Genomic DNA, 15,343 nt, shown 5'->3' on the forward strand with positions numbered 1-15,343 from the left:
TTTATTGTGACCCAGCACCATCTTTTTATGGCAGTGGTTCTCAACCTGTAGGTCACAACCCCTTGGGGTAGAACGACCTTTTCACGGGGGTTACGTATCAGATATCCTGCATATCAGATATTTCCATTACAATTCACAACAGTAGCAAAATTAGAGTTATGCAGTAGCAACAAAATAATTTTATGGTTGGTGGTCCTTGCAGCATGAAATTGTATTAGAGGGTCACAGCATTAGGACCACTGCTCTGTGGGAATTTTCTACTTTTTTTTTTTTATACAATGCTTCATGAGTTTGCGTGTCATCCTGTGCAGGGGCCATGCTGATCTCTGTATTGTTCTGATTTTAGTATATGTGCTGTGTGTTACCATTCTTCTGGCCTTCTGTCACCTGGGTACCTGTCCCTTTAAAAGACAAGCTCCACCCACCCCCACCCCCAATTATTCCCCCTTCCCACCTTCAGGCAAGCTGATTTTGTGCCTTCCCTCCATCTCAGCACTCTCTCTGTCCGTCCTTCTTCTGAAGAGGCAACCATCCCCCCTTTCTTTTCACTTTCCCCTTTGACCCCTTCTCTCTCTCTCTCTCTCTCTCTCTCTCTCTCTCTCTCTCTCTCTCTCATCTCTTCCCTCCACAATACCCTTACCTTTATACCCTTTCCAATACCCACTAAATAAACTCTATCCCCAAGCTCTCTCTACATGGAGTGTCTGTCTGTCTCCCACCTGCCAGGGGACCTGCCAGGGTTGCGCTGCCAGAATCTTTCACTGTCAAAGATTTTCACTTTCATCAAAGGCAGAGACAAATTTTCCAGAACAATTTTGTCTTGGTTTTTGGTTTCTTTGTCTCTTATATAGGGTGATTTACATTCTGAATTGATGCTGTAAACTCCTGGGCAGTGAGGGTAAAGACCCGTAATTGGAGAGAGAGAAGGGGGCTTGCAGGAAAGAAATGGTAAAGTTGCAGGTGTACTCAAGGACAGTGTAACTCTTTCCTGTGTGGCCTGGCTCGTTAGGGTTTTATTTCTGTTGAGAGACACCATGACCACAGCAACTCTTATAAAGGAAAGCATTTAACTGGGGCTTGCTTATAGTTCAGAGGTTTAGTCCATTATTATCATGGTGGGAAACATGGCAGCATGCAGGCAGACGTGGTGTTGGAGAGGTAGCTGGGAGTATTAAATTTGTATCTGCCGGCAGCAGGAAGAGAAAGCCACCCAGCTTGGCTTGGGCTTCTGAAACCTCAAAGCCCACCCCAGTGACACACTTGTGCCAGCAGCAACGCCACACCTCCCAACAGTGCCACTTCTTGTGGGTCTATGCGTGCTATTTTCATTCAAACCAACACAGTTCTTTCCTAATTTCTTCCCCTTGGCTCACAGGGGCAATATCATAAATGGTTTTTCATAAATGTTTTCCTAGGTTCAGACAGCCAAGTACTCCCAAGCTGCTGCAGCGGTGGGCAAAGGGGACCAAGCTCTATCTCAGGGGGAGCAGCAGAACTTGGCATCTGCTATGGGGTTCGTTCTGCAGGCCTGCAAGATGGAAGAGTGTTGTGTAGCAGTTTCCTTCAAACAGTTGTCTGGCCAGGGAGGAAGGGGCTTAGGAAACATGGAAGTAAACCACCTCAAGTCTGGGAAAGCAGAAACAAGATTTACCAGGGCCTCCTCAAGGTCGTACAAACAGTAAATGAACACTGGGCAACAGAGACTTCCTCCAAGGTGAGCTGCTTGTGGGAGAATCTCCAAACTGTCAGTGGCTGCAAGTTGTGCGGGGAGCTCCGGGGATGATGGAGTTTTCTTGAGTTTTCACTCACGCTGGGTGGGCTCTTGGTGGCGTAGCTGTCTCCCCTCACCCGTATTCCTTATGTATCCCCAATAAACTCACTGGTGCTCTTGGTGGCATAGCTGTCTCCCCTCACCTGTATTCCTGTGTGTATCCCCAATAAACTCACTGGTTTGCCAAGCTGGACTTGGATAGACTAATTTCTTTGGTCTTGCCTCCATGTCCTGTCGGGTATGTAGACATTTATTTATCATGTTTCCCCAGGAAAAGACACACAACAGAGTGAGGAGGTCATGGAGGTTTACAGCAGGGCTCCAGAAAGCCAGTGAGACCAGCAGAAAACAAGGGTTTTGTTAATACGGTCCAAATTGTGTGTGTGTGTGGGGGGGGTTGTTATAATTTTATCTATTAGGTCAGGCTTTATCTGTTAGTCATAGGAAGGTAGGGGCAAAAAATGTTTATTTAGAAGGATAAACATAGTCAAAGATAAATTGTAATTAGGGCCTGAAACGTTCCATGCTCCTCATACCACTGAACTTCTAGTCGGTCATTCTTTGCAGGCCTAGCTATTTCTAGGGTGGAGGAGGGGAACGGTGCACCTGACTGTGTGCACGTGTGAATGGAGGCCTGAGGAGCTCCTCTGATGTCATCTTCTCAAAGGTTGCCTATCTGCATCAAGCCAGGGTCTCACATTAGCCTGGAGTTCACCAACAGACTAGACAGAGCGGCCAGCTAGCCTCCTGGATGGTCATGTCTCCACCTCCTTACCCTGTGATTACAAGTACAGGCCACTATGCTCCCCACTGCACATGGGCGATGGGAATCGAAGTCAAGTCTTTGTGAGGCAAGCACTCTATCTACTGGTTTATCTCCTGCCCCTTGACCCTTTTTCTTAGAAAGTACTTAACTTTAGCTACTTCATTATAGTAACAAAAATAAGCTAATAGACTGAGTCTGTGGCCTCACTCCCTGAATCTTGGCAACTTTGTAACGGATTCAATCCACAGGTTATAGCCACTGCGTGGCTCCGAAGGCTCACAAAAAGCTACAATCCTCTTCCTAGATCTCTCTGCTTTCAGTGTATGCTTCTGGCTTGTGAACTTGAGTCTTTGAGAGGATGCATGGTGCTTTGGTCAACAGTCCCAGGTGAGCCCCAGAGGATCTTCTGTGCCTGGACCAAGTTTCCATCACACAGAATCCATAGGCCAAGTGGAATGGTGGCTGTTTCATGTGACCAAATTTGGGGTGATTATAGGTGATGGCATACTGCACAGTCTATAAATCAGTAAGAACAAAACCAACACAAAATAAGCAAATGTCAATATCTGGGTAATTAACAGCCATTGCAATCAGGAATGCCTACAGTGCACAGTCGTACATGCAGCCAAAACACCCAGTTATTCAAGCAACATTTGTTAATTGTGAGCAACAGGTACAAAATTATTTATTATTCTTTGCATTTTCTCTATTCCACACTTTTCATATATGTATAAGTCAACATGGTAGCACTCTAGCTAAATAGGCAATTCACTTTTAAAGAGGATTTATTCTGGCTGACATTGGTAGATGTCCCAGTCTGAGAACTGGTGGCCTCATTTCTTCAGGCCTCTGGTGTGGGTAGCATACCATGTTGGGAATAAATATTTGGGGCCAACCACTTTTATCATGAGCCAGGAAGAAAAACCATTTTAAGGAACAAACAGGTTCCTGTAATCCCCTTCATGGACATGCATCCAATGATGTAATGATCACATATGGCCTTACTGCCTAAAAGTCCAGCCAACATTTAAGATCCTAGGGCTCAGGCCTTTAATTTATCAACTTTGGGGAAGACAACCATAATTCGGAACCCAGCAACATGGGAATGATTTTTTTTTGAGACAGTATCTGTTATGATTATGGAGCGAATAGGGACCTTGGTGAGTGAGGGCTGGAGGTGGGAGACAAATATCCCATGCAGACAGAACTTGAGTGTGGAGTTTACTGAGGGAAGAGTAAAGGGGAAGGAGGAGAGAGAGAGACAGAGAGAGGAAGAGAGGGAAAGAAAAACACAAAGATCTGCTTGCCTCTTCAGAACAGCAGGGAAGAGAAAGGGAGTGGGTGGAGTTTGTTTCGTTTCTTATACATCTTTTTTTTTTTTTTTTGGTTTTTCGAGACAGGGTTTCTCTGTAGCTTTGGAGCCTGTCTTGGAACTAGCTCTTGTAGACCAGGCTGGCCTCAAACTCACAGAGATCCACCTGTCTCTGCCTCCCAAGTGCTGGGATTAAAGGCGTGCGCCACCACCGCCCGGCTTCTTACACATTTTTTATTGATATTTATTGAGCTCTACATTTTTCTCTGCTCCCCTCCCTGCCTCTTCCCTCCCCCAAGGTCCCCATACTCCCAATTTACTCAGGAGATCTTGTCTTTTTCTACTTTCTACTTCCCATGTAGATTAGATCTATGCAAGTCTCTCTTAGTGTCCACATTGTTGTCTAAGTTCTCTGAGATTGTGGTTTGTAGGCTGGCTTTCTTTGCTTTATGTTTAAAAACCACCTATGAGTGAGTACATGTGATAATTGTCTTTCTGTGTCTGGGTTACCTCACTCAAAATAATGTTTTCTAGCTCCATCCATTTGCCTGCAAAATTCAAGCTGTCATTTTTTTCTGCTGTGTAGTACTCCATTGTGTAAATGTACCACCTTTTTCGTATCCATTCTTTGATCGAGGGGCATTTAGGTTGTTTCCAGGTTGTGGCTATGGCAAACAGTGCTACTGTGAACATAGTTGAGCACATATCCTTGTGGCACAATTGAGCATCCTTTGGATATATACCCAAAAGTGGTATTATTGGGTCTTGAGGAAGGTTGTTTCCTAATTTTCTGAGAAATCGCCACACTGACATCCAAAGGGGCTGTACCAGCTTGCATTCCCACCAGCAATGCAGAAGTGTTCGCTTTTCCCCACAACATCTCCAGCATAAGTTGTCATCAGTGATTTTGATCTTGACCATTCTTACAGGTGTAAGATGGGATCTCAGAGTTGTTTTGATTTGCATTTCTCTGATGACTAAGGATGTTGAACATTTCCTTAAGTGTCTTTCAGCCATTTTAGATTCCTCTGTTGAGAGTTCTCTGTTTAGGTCTGAACTCCATTTTTTTTATTGGATTATGTGATCTTTTGGTGTCCAATTTCTTGAGTTCTTTGTATATTTTGAAGATCAGACCTCTGTCTGATATGGGATTAGTGAAGATCTTTTCCCATTCTGTACCCTGTCATTTTGACTTGTTGACTGTGTCTTTTGCTTTATAGAAGCTTTTCAGTTTTAGGAGGTCCCATTTATTAACTGTTTCAATGTCTGTGCTGTTGGGGTTATATTTAGGAAGTGTTTCCCTGTGCCAATGCGTTCAAGTGTACTTCCCACTTTCTCTTCTATAAGGTTCAGTGTGGCTGGCTTTATGTTGAGGTCTTTGATCCATTTGGACTTGAATTTTGTGTATGGTGATAGATACGGGTCTATTTTCATTCTTCTACATGTTGATATCCAGTTATGCCAGCACCACTTATTAAATATGATTTCTTTTTTTCATTTGATATTTTTTTGCTCCCTTATCAAAGATCAGGTGTTCAAAGATGTGTGGATTGATAACTGGGTCTTCTATTCAGTTCCATTGGTCCTCCTGTCTGTTCTTATGCCAATACCAGTGAGTTTATTTCTGATCCATACCTGTAATGAGGTAAAATGTGTCTAGACTTAGTATTGGCTCTGCTCTAAGAGGTGAGGTCTGTGACCTGAATTTTACACAGAGAACTGAGAAGGCAGCTGACAAAGCTACCAGTCATCAAACTGCATCAGAGATCTTGAAAAGGATTTTCTGAGTTAATGATTAAAAAATGACAGAGATGCCAGGTGGTGGCACACACCTTTAATCCCAGCACTCGGGAGGCGGAGGCAGGTGGATCTCTGTGAATTCGAGGCCAGCCTGGTCTACAAGAGCTAGTTCTAGGACAGGCTCCAAAGCTACAGCGAAACTCTGTCTCAAAAGACAAAACAAAACAACACAAAAAAACAAAAAACCAAAAAAAAAAGGAAAGAAAGCAAGCAAACAACTGCCTTATGGATCCAACTAATCTTGTCGGTTTCTGCGGGACCAGCTGTAGCAGTGGCAGTGTTAGAAAAGAAGGAATGGGAGCGAGAGGAAAAGAGCATTTTTAGACAGGTGGGGAAGGGGAAAGTGAAAGGAAGAGCGGAGCGGGTGGGACACCAGCAGAGTGTTTACAGGTGTGTGGCTGGTAGTTTGAGGGTTTATTTTCCATAGCTGAAAACTTGAAAACAGCGAACACCTCAAGGCCTGTAGAGGAATGTCTTCTCTCTATAGGTAGAATGATAATGTAGCGTGCCTGGCTCTGGTCTGGGCAACTCGGAAGCAAGAGGCTAGAGGCTGCCCCAGGCAGTCTCTCACAGGGGGGACCACTTCCAAGCAGTCCAAAAGAAAGAAAAATATCCGAGGGGCCCCGGGCCCCCAAAACGAATGCACCGCTCAAGGAGTGCATTGGGAGTGTTATTTTGTTTTTTCTTTTCAGACCTCTCATAAGTGATCCTCACTGCTATAAGGACTGCTCCAAGCAGTCCTAGCCCCTGGTTCCTGAGTCAACAGGCCAGGAATCACCTTGACTTTATTATCAACCCCTATGCTGGCCTGGAGATGTCTGGCTAGTTGCCCTGGGGCTTGTGCCATTTTCACCGTTCTCACGTCTTCAGCTATGGAAAACCAACCACATTTCTAACTTCTACCAGCAGACGGCTAAATTTAAATAGTCACACCATGTGGACAACCATGGCTGCAGCCATTTTCTTTGAGCTTAACTAAGGGAGGAGCCAGAGGTTCTGCCCCTAACCAAAGAACTCTAGCAGTAGGCTCTCCACATGAGGTCCCTCCTCTAGCCAGTTCCTTTTGCTTACTTTTTATTTAACTCTATGTGTATAAAACTTAAATTCAACTGGGGGTAAATGCACGTATGTTTACTGTTAAATGTTATAATTGTCTGTTCATTGTATCTCATTCCTAAATTCAAAAACAATGTCTCATGTTTTAAATTGGTATGTACTTTTAAGTCTCTTACAAAAAATACAGTATACTTCATTCAACCCTGCTTTAAAATATATTAAGCTGTTCTCTACTATTGTCAGTTCTACCATTAGCTTCTATTATAAACAGTTTTTTCTTCTTTCTGTCTTTTACAAGTATAAATTTACCTGTTAAGTTGAGAGCCAGTACTGTCAAGCTCGGACCCAGCTCTCCAGGCAGATTCTATACTGTAGTTATAACTCATCTATACCTGGTAAACAGCCCTCAACTGCTCAGAGATCTGGGAAATATGACGTTTAAATGCTTAATTATTAAAAACTTTTCATAACAAAAGAGACTCCTGGTAGCAGCACTCTACTTCCTCCTAAAAGGACAGATGGGCACAAAACAAGTCCATCTGCAATTCGCTTCAACTGCCAAGCGCTGACCACTGGGAAAAACTGCCTTTCATATAAACTGAAGATCTCCAGACATGGACAGAATCACCAGAATCGACAGCCTAGCTTCTCAGGTCAAGGTAGGCTTGTCTTCCTACAGATGTCTTAGCCTACAGGATCTTCTGGAGCCTGGCAGGCCCTGTGCTAAACAGCAAAAGGCAAATACGACCCTCAGAGACCATGGAGGACTCTGAGGAGTAGCTCCAGGTGCCAACCAAGTAAGTTTTCTGTCATTCTTAATCAATAACTCAAGTAAAATTTTATCCTTCTCAAAGATCTCTGATGTAGTTTGACAGCTGAAAGCTTTTGTGGTTTAAAAGGACAGCCTCACGGAACAAATTTCTATAAGATACAAATTAACAAAATTCTCTTTCATGCTGCCTTTCATGGTCTTAAAGATATTTTTCATTATGCAAAATATCTGTCAGGCATTCTGGCAAAAATATGCTGCTGTTTAAAACTTATGTTTTTACAAACCCAAAACATTCTTGTCAGTTCCAGGGAGCTGAATTAAACGATCCTCCTTAAACAGGTCAGGTACACCCCTCTCAATTCCCTGGTCCTAAAACAATTTTTTTTTCCTAAATTTAACTTTGTCCTCTGTTCTGCCAATACCTTAAACGGGTCTAAGAGACTCCAGACATTTCTATACCACAAACCCTGGACAGGATGTGACCAGCACCCAGCTTTCTCAGCCCCCCCCCCACCAAGATGATGCTCACAAATAAGCAAGAAGCCATCTTGAGAATCTGCCATCCCAATTCCATTAACCTGTTGTGCCTAACTTCCTGCCTTTTTTTTTTTGTTTTTTTTGTTTTTTTTCGAGACAGGGTTTCTCTGTGGCTTTGGAGCCTGTCCTGGAACTAGCTCTTGTAGACCAGGCTGGTCTCGAACTCACAGAGATCCGTCTGCCTCTGCCTCCCGAGTGCTGGGATTAAAGGCGTGCGCCACCATCGCCCGGCTACTTCCTGCCTTTTTATTATAAGAAAGAGATTCAGGCCGCATGTTTGGCAGGTAGACCAGATGGTGCGTGTGTGTGACCACTGCTCCCTGCATTAACCCCTAGCATTAGTCATGATCTAGCTTCTAAATCTCTTCTAAATTCTGTTCTGTTATGACCTTCACAGACATCTGCTCTCAAGTGCACATACATGCACACATGCATACACATGAACAAATAATCTTTTTAAAAAACTTCAGCTTACATGAGCCAATGCCTTTATTGCTGTCTTATGGGAAATCCTCAGCCAGAAGTTGGTAGCCAAGCCTTTTGCAGATTCTTGACTCAGAAACTGCAACAGAAAAGTTTTGTTTGTGTTTATTTGTTTCAAGGCTCTGAGAAATAAAGATTCATATTATTACTTAACTTCCTTTGTAATGTAACTAAACTTGTTAGTGTAACAAAACTTGAACACATTACAAGTGCCATCCTTTGGAGTAAAGAGAACTAAATGACAAGGGCTAGCATAGAAGAAGTGAACAGGTTACTTTACATATCACTGTGGCAAAATATAGAACAGAAACAGCTACAGAACAGGGGTGGGGCAGGGGAGTGTACTCATTTAGGTTCATGTTTACCGAAAGATTTCAGTCTGTCCTGGCAGGGAATGTACAGCCAAGTTCATGGCAGCAGAAGCTATGTGGGCATGTCCTCCATCATGTCCCCCAGGAAGCAGAGAACACAGGCTGGAAGCAAAAGCAGGCATAAATTTCAAAAGGCCCACTCCTAGCAGCCTGCTTCTGCCAGCCAGGCTCCACCCACTAAGCGCTCTACAGCATTCAAAAGCAGTGAACCATGAGCCAGTGAAGAATATTCCAGACTCTATCTTGAGCACTAGGCCTGTGACCATGAATGGCTTTGAAGCAGCCAGTCAAGTTAATCTGTGGCAAATGGGAACAAGAGTGGTACCAGAGACAGGACCGCTATGGGAACGAGAAAGAGCTTGCTTGGGTGAGACTGGCAAAAGGCAAAGGGAGCCAAGAAAATGCATGCTGTATGTGGGGGAAATAAACAGCCTGTTTTCTGTTGGAATTTTATTTTTATTGCTTTCAGTCACCAGTGCTTCTAACTGCTGACTACCAAAACAACGTCATTTCTATGCTTTCTCTACCATGCAACTACTGTTTCTCTGGCTCCTCACATTGAGTCTCTTTCAGTTAATAGCAACACACTCTCCCTTCCCTCCACAGTCAGACTGGAGTTGTTCCCAGCTCTCTTCTCTTCAACAAATATTTGCCACCTCTCTCTTGTGCACCAGATGCAGTATTAAATATTAGATATGACCTTGTGCAAATAAGCATGGTCCAAACCTTACCAAGTTTCCACTTTAGTGGGGAAAACAAATGTAGAACAATCACATAAGGAAGAAGTCAAAGCCTATGTCTGCCTTTTGTTTTGTTTTGTTTTTTTGTTTTTAGAGACAGGGTTTCTCTGTGTAACAGCCCTGGCTGTTCTGGAGCATGCTTTGTAGATCAGGCTGGCCTCTGTCTGCCTTTTGAGTCCTGGGATTAAAGGTGTGTGTCACCACTGCCTGGCTTCTGTATGTCTTCCTTTCAAAAATAGTTTTATCTAGGCATAATGGATATATAGCAAATGGTAAAAATATATGTCAACTTCAATTTTGTGAGTTTTGACAGGAAACCATGATCATAACTCCATTTCCTCAAGTCTCTTTGTAATTACTCCGATGTAGTGAGATTTTGTTTGTGTTTTAACAAATAAAGCTGCCAGAAGATCAGAGTGCAGAGCTAAACCACTAGAATCCAGGCAGTGGTGGCACACACCTTTAATCCCAGGAGGAGACAAGAGCTCAGTGCAGTCTGAGGTTTATTGGAGATAGCTGCAGTTTGAGGAGACAGTCTGAGGGCAGGATTGCCCCTTCGGTCTGAGCATGGGTAGAGGTAAAAGGTCTCTCTAGTGGCTGGCCACACTACTTCTCTGATCCTTCAACTTTCACCCCTAATATCAGACTCCGGGTTTTATTATTAATATCAATTAGAATTCGAGTTACACTCCTCCCTTCATCCTCCTCTATCCCCGCACAATCGCTGGTCTGCTTTGATGATAGATTAATCTGGGCTTTTTCAAATTTTACATACATGGAATGATGCAACATGTACTTTCTTTTTGGTTTGGCCTCTTTCACTTGGCAGTAGTATTTTAAGGTTTGGCCATATTATAGTATAACTATATATAGTATAGTCCATTACTTCTTCTTCCTGAGAGGCATTCTGCTGTATAGATTACCATAAGATATCTATCTGTTCACCTATTGACAGGCTTGTGGATCATTCCCAGGTGTTTTCTTTGTTTGTTTTGAGACAGAGTCTCACCATCGCATTCTGGCTGGCCTGAAACTGATTCTGTAGAGCAGGCTGAGAGATCAGTCTGCTTCTGTATCCAACTACTGGATTCAAATTATTTCCTATTACAAATCTTTAGGTATATGTATGTTTCATTTGGGTAAATATAAAACAAAACAAAAACGAATGACTGTAATCACATGAAAGATTTTAGCTTGTAAAAATATTTCTTTTACTTTTGAGTGAGCGTGTTTCAGCTGCATGTGTGTCACGTGTGTGTTGCATGTGCTTGGGGTCAGAAGAGGGTTTTGGATCCTTTGGAACTGGAGTTACAGTTGTTTTTGAGCCAGTGTGGTGGTTTGAATGAGAATGTTCCCAGAGGCTCAGATTTGTGAATACCTAGTTTCCAGTGCAGGTGCTTTGGGGGGAGGTTTGGGAGGTGTGGCTTTGCTGGAGGAAGTATCCCTGGAGGTGGGCTTTGAGATTTTAAATCCAGGTGCCAGTCCACATCACTCTCCGCATAGTGCTGTGGTTTGAGATGTAAGTTCTTTGCTTGCTTCTTCTATCTGTAGCCACCATGCCTCCACTAAGCTATCATAACTCTTAATCCCAAATAAACTTGTTCTGTAAGTTCCATTGTCACGGTATTTTATCACAGTAATAGAAAAGTAACCAATACAGCCACTATGGGGGTGTTGGGAACAGCCTATGTCTTCTACAAGAGCAGAAAAAGCTCTTAACTGTTGGGCTATATTTTCAGCTCCTATTTTATTTTAAGATTTTAAAAAATTATGTGTGTGAGTGTTTTGCTTGACTGTACATATGTGCATGCAGTACCTCTGGAGAACAGAAGAGGGCACAGGATTCCTGGAACTGGAGTTACAGACTGTTGTGAGCCATTGTGTCCTAAAAACGAAAGCTGTGTATTCTGCCAGAGTGGCGGACAACCTTAAACTCTGAGACATTTCTCCAGGCCCATGTGTTTAGTGTCAAAATAATTGCCAAATACTTTCCCCAGAGTGGCTGCATCATTTTATGCTTTTACACAAGCAGGTTCCAGTTTAATCCATCCATCTATCTATCTATCTATCTATCTATCTATCTATCTATCTATCTATCTATCTATCATGACAGAGTTTCTCTGTCATGGAACTCACTTTGTAGACCAGGCTGGCCTCAAACTCACAAAGATCTGTCTGCCGCCTGCCCCTGCCTCCCGAGTGCTGGGATTAAAGGCGTGAGCCACCACCGCCTGACAGACTTTAAATTTTTGGATATGTAGTGTTAGCTCATTGTAAATTGACTAAATAGGTCTTTGATTTGTATGGTTCTGGGATTCAAACCCAGCACCTTGTGTTTGTTTTAGGCAAGGGGCAAGTTACAGCCCTCGTCTTTCATTGTGGCTTCAATCTGTATTTTGGTAAAGGCTACATATCTCACTTATTTGTTTCCCTCCCCCTTTTGGTACTCGGATAAACTAGGGACTGAGGTGTGCTATCAGAGAGCTACATTCCCAACCCCTGTCACTTGTCACTTGTGTTTTCAAGGGGCATTAGTAAGTCACGCGTGGTGGCTCATGAACGTGATCTTCCTGAGGCTGAGGCTGGAAGAGAACATAAATTCAAGGTCAGCTTCAGCTAGAGAGTTAGGTCCAGGCCAGCCTGGGCTAGAACTTTAAACAACAAATCTCTTTAGTTTTGCTGGGTGTAGTGACTCACAGGCTGCTCGTGCTGCTTGGAAGGCAGAGGCAGGAGGACTGACGTGGGTTCAAGGCCAACCTGAGGGATAGAGTAAGACCTTGTCTCAATAATAAAATAATTTTAAAAAAAGAACCATGACCCATAAAAGATGATAACTTAATATGTTTGAGGTCTATGTTGAATTCCCAAAGGAAAAGCTATTTTTTTTTTTTTGTTTTGTTGGGTTTTTGTTGCTGTTTTGAGAGACAGAGTGTTGCTTTATGTAGTCATGGCTAAATTCTAGGATTACAGGCAGGAGCCACCACACTAGTGTACCAGAATTTTTTTTTTTTTTTTTTTTTTTGGCCACCAACCAACTAGCTCCCAAATCATGACATGGAGACTTAATATTAGTTATGAACGCTCAGCTTATCTTAAGCTCATTTCAGGCAAACTATTTTAACTTAATGTTTCTCTTTCTCTGCCTTTCCCTTAGGGCTTTTCACCTTTTCTTCCTGTACGTCCTATCTTCCCCCACCCCCACCCTGCTACTTTCTGGCGGCTGGGCTGTCTGGATAGCTGCCCCTGGTGTCTCTCTCCCTTGTTCTTTCCTCTTTATCTCTTCCCCTCTTGAGCCTAGATTCTCGTGTTTATTCTCTCTGCCTACCAGCCCCACCTATCCTTCTCCTGCCCTAGCTATTGGACATTCAACTTTTTATTAAACCAATGAAGTGCCTTAGGCAGGCAAGGTGAAACAAACGCAACACATCCTTGCACAAATACAGCGGAAACAAAAGTAACTCACTTTTACACAGCTAAAGTAATATTCTGCAGTATAAATAAACATAACACATCTTTACATAATTAAATATGCCACAACAGGCTAGTTTTGTGTGTGTGTGTGTGTATTGAGACAGGGTTTCTTTGTGTATCCCTAACAGTCCCAGAACTCACTCTGTAGATCAGGCTGGCCTCAGACTCACAGAGATCCACTTACCTCTGCTTTCTGAGTGCTGGGATTAAAGGTGGATGCCACCACCATCCAGTGCTTGGCTAGTTTTTTAATTCTGATGAATACCAATATATTGATTTATTCTTTTTATAGATTGCACATTTAGAATCAAAGCTAAAATAGTTTGCCAAACCTAGGAAATAGAAAGGGATATATGGCACCCTGAAAGGCAGACCTTAGGCCAGCACTAGACACTAAAGCAGCTATTGGGTGAACACAGGGAAAGGGATGTAGATGCAGAGGAAAAGACCCAGTTGCAGATAAGAAAACAAAGGGTGGACTTGCAGATGAGCTGTGTCAGAGCTATGGGTGGTGAACATTTTCCATCCATCCCCACAGCCGGTGTACTTCCACTGCAGGGGCTAGAGACTGTTTCTCTGGCTGACTTGCGACCAGTGTCACGTACTTGGTCAGATTCAGAAGTGGCACAAAGGATACCATCCTGATCATTTGACTATTTCACAAGCAGACCGAACCGGTTCCATCAGAATCAGCAGTGGCAGCGTCCTGATATAGCATCAGGATCCCTGGAATGTAGCTGCAGTCTATGTTCTTAAGCCAAGCCATCAGTGGAGACCTCAGGGGCTTTGCACTCCTGAAAAAAGAGCAATGTCTCTAGTACAGCACTTCCACCACAGTCTAGAAGTCATTTCTGGAGGTCTAGCCCACCTTCCTCCAGGAGATCTGCTATGTTGGGCTTTCTAGAGGATTTTAAAAGTACTGACAATGTGTGTGTGCTCCCATCCTTAAAACACTTGCAAGGGTTCTGTTTCCTGCACCGATCCTGGAATGATACAAGCTGGGAGTCACATTGTATGTGGGAAGAATGACAAAGAACAAAGGCCGCCCATCATGTTACTCACTTGTTTATAAGCATGTAGCAGACAGTGACACTCCATCTAGACACTTTCCTCCTCTGAGGAGCTTACACAACCTGATGATGTCATGGAATGATGAAAGAGGCACATTAGGATACTACGTGCTCCCAAGGATGTCCTTAACCATTTTTGGTAGAGAGCTCATGAAAGAGCTGATCTTTAAACTTGGCTTTATGCATGTGTAGGTAGAAGCAGTAGATCTCTGAGTTTGAGGCCAGCCTGGTCTACAGAGTGAGTTCCAGGACAGCCAGAGCTACACAGGGAAAACCCTGTCTCAAAAAAAAAATCCAACACACACACACACACACACACACACACACACACACACACACCAAAAAAAAATGAAAACAAAAAGATTTTTTTCTTTCAACCTTTGTTGGTCCAATTATGTAGACCTGGCTGACCTCAAATCTGTGGCAATCTTCTTCCTCTTTTACTTTTTTTTAGATAGGGTTTCTCTTTGTGGTTTTGGTGCCTGTCCTGGAACTCGCTCTGTAGACTAGGCTGTCCTCAAACTCACAGAGATCTGCCTGCCTCTGCTTCTGAGTGCTGGGATTAAAAACGGTGCTACCACTGTCCAGCTGTGGCAATCTTTTTGCTTCTGTTGGGATTATGGGCACATACATTTGGCCAAGAAGAAACTAAAATGTCTGTGTCAGATTGTATGCATGCATGCTTATACCTCTATTTAAAACATTTTGTATATTGATATAATTTTAGGATATATTTATTGTATTGCATTATATATTTCTACCTCTGATCAAGATATTTATACATTGCTTACATTTTGAAGTCGTTGTTCTCCTTTACTACACAGTTGTTTAAAGATTGCTTAATATTCTGATATGAAGTCTTTTTGTAAGGTTTATTTATTTTATTTATATACAGTGTTCTACCTGCATGTGTGCCTATGGGCCAGAAGAGGGCACCAGATCTCATTATAGATGGTTTGAGCCACCATGTGGTTTCTGGGAATTGAACTCGGGACCTTTGGAAGAGCAGCCAGTGCTCTTAACCTCCAAGCCATCTCTCCAGCTCCCTGATATAAATAAAGTCTTAATCCTTAAACTATATAGGTATTAAGAATTATAGGTCAGCTGGGTGATGGTGGCGCACGCCTTTAATCCCAGCACTCAGGAGGCAGAGGCAGGCGGATCTCTGTGAGTTTGAGACCAGCCTGGTCTACA

The 15,343-nt window shown here is 43.1% G+C and overlaps 1 pseudogene; it reads right to left on the bottom strand.

Moving 5' to 3' along the window:
* Nucleotides 1-267: 267 nt before the first annotated feature.
* LOC113456781 lies at nucleotides 268-368 on the bottom strand (annotated as a pseudogene).
* Nucleotides 369-15,343: the final 14,975 nt, after the last annotated feature.

Source organism: Microtus ochrogaster, chromosome 15 (genome assembly GCF_000317375.1).
Source record: "Microtus ochrogaster isolate Prairie Vole_2 chromosome 15, MicOch1.0, whole genome shotgun sequence".
Taxonomy (NCBI): Eukaryota; Metazoa; Chordata; class Mammalia; order Rodentia; family Cricetidae; genus Microtus; species Microtus ochrogaster.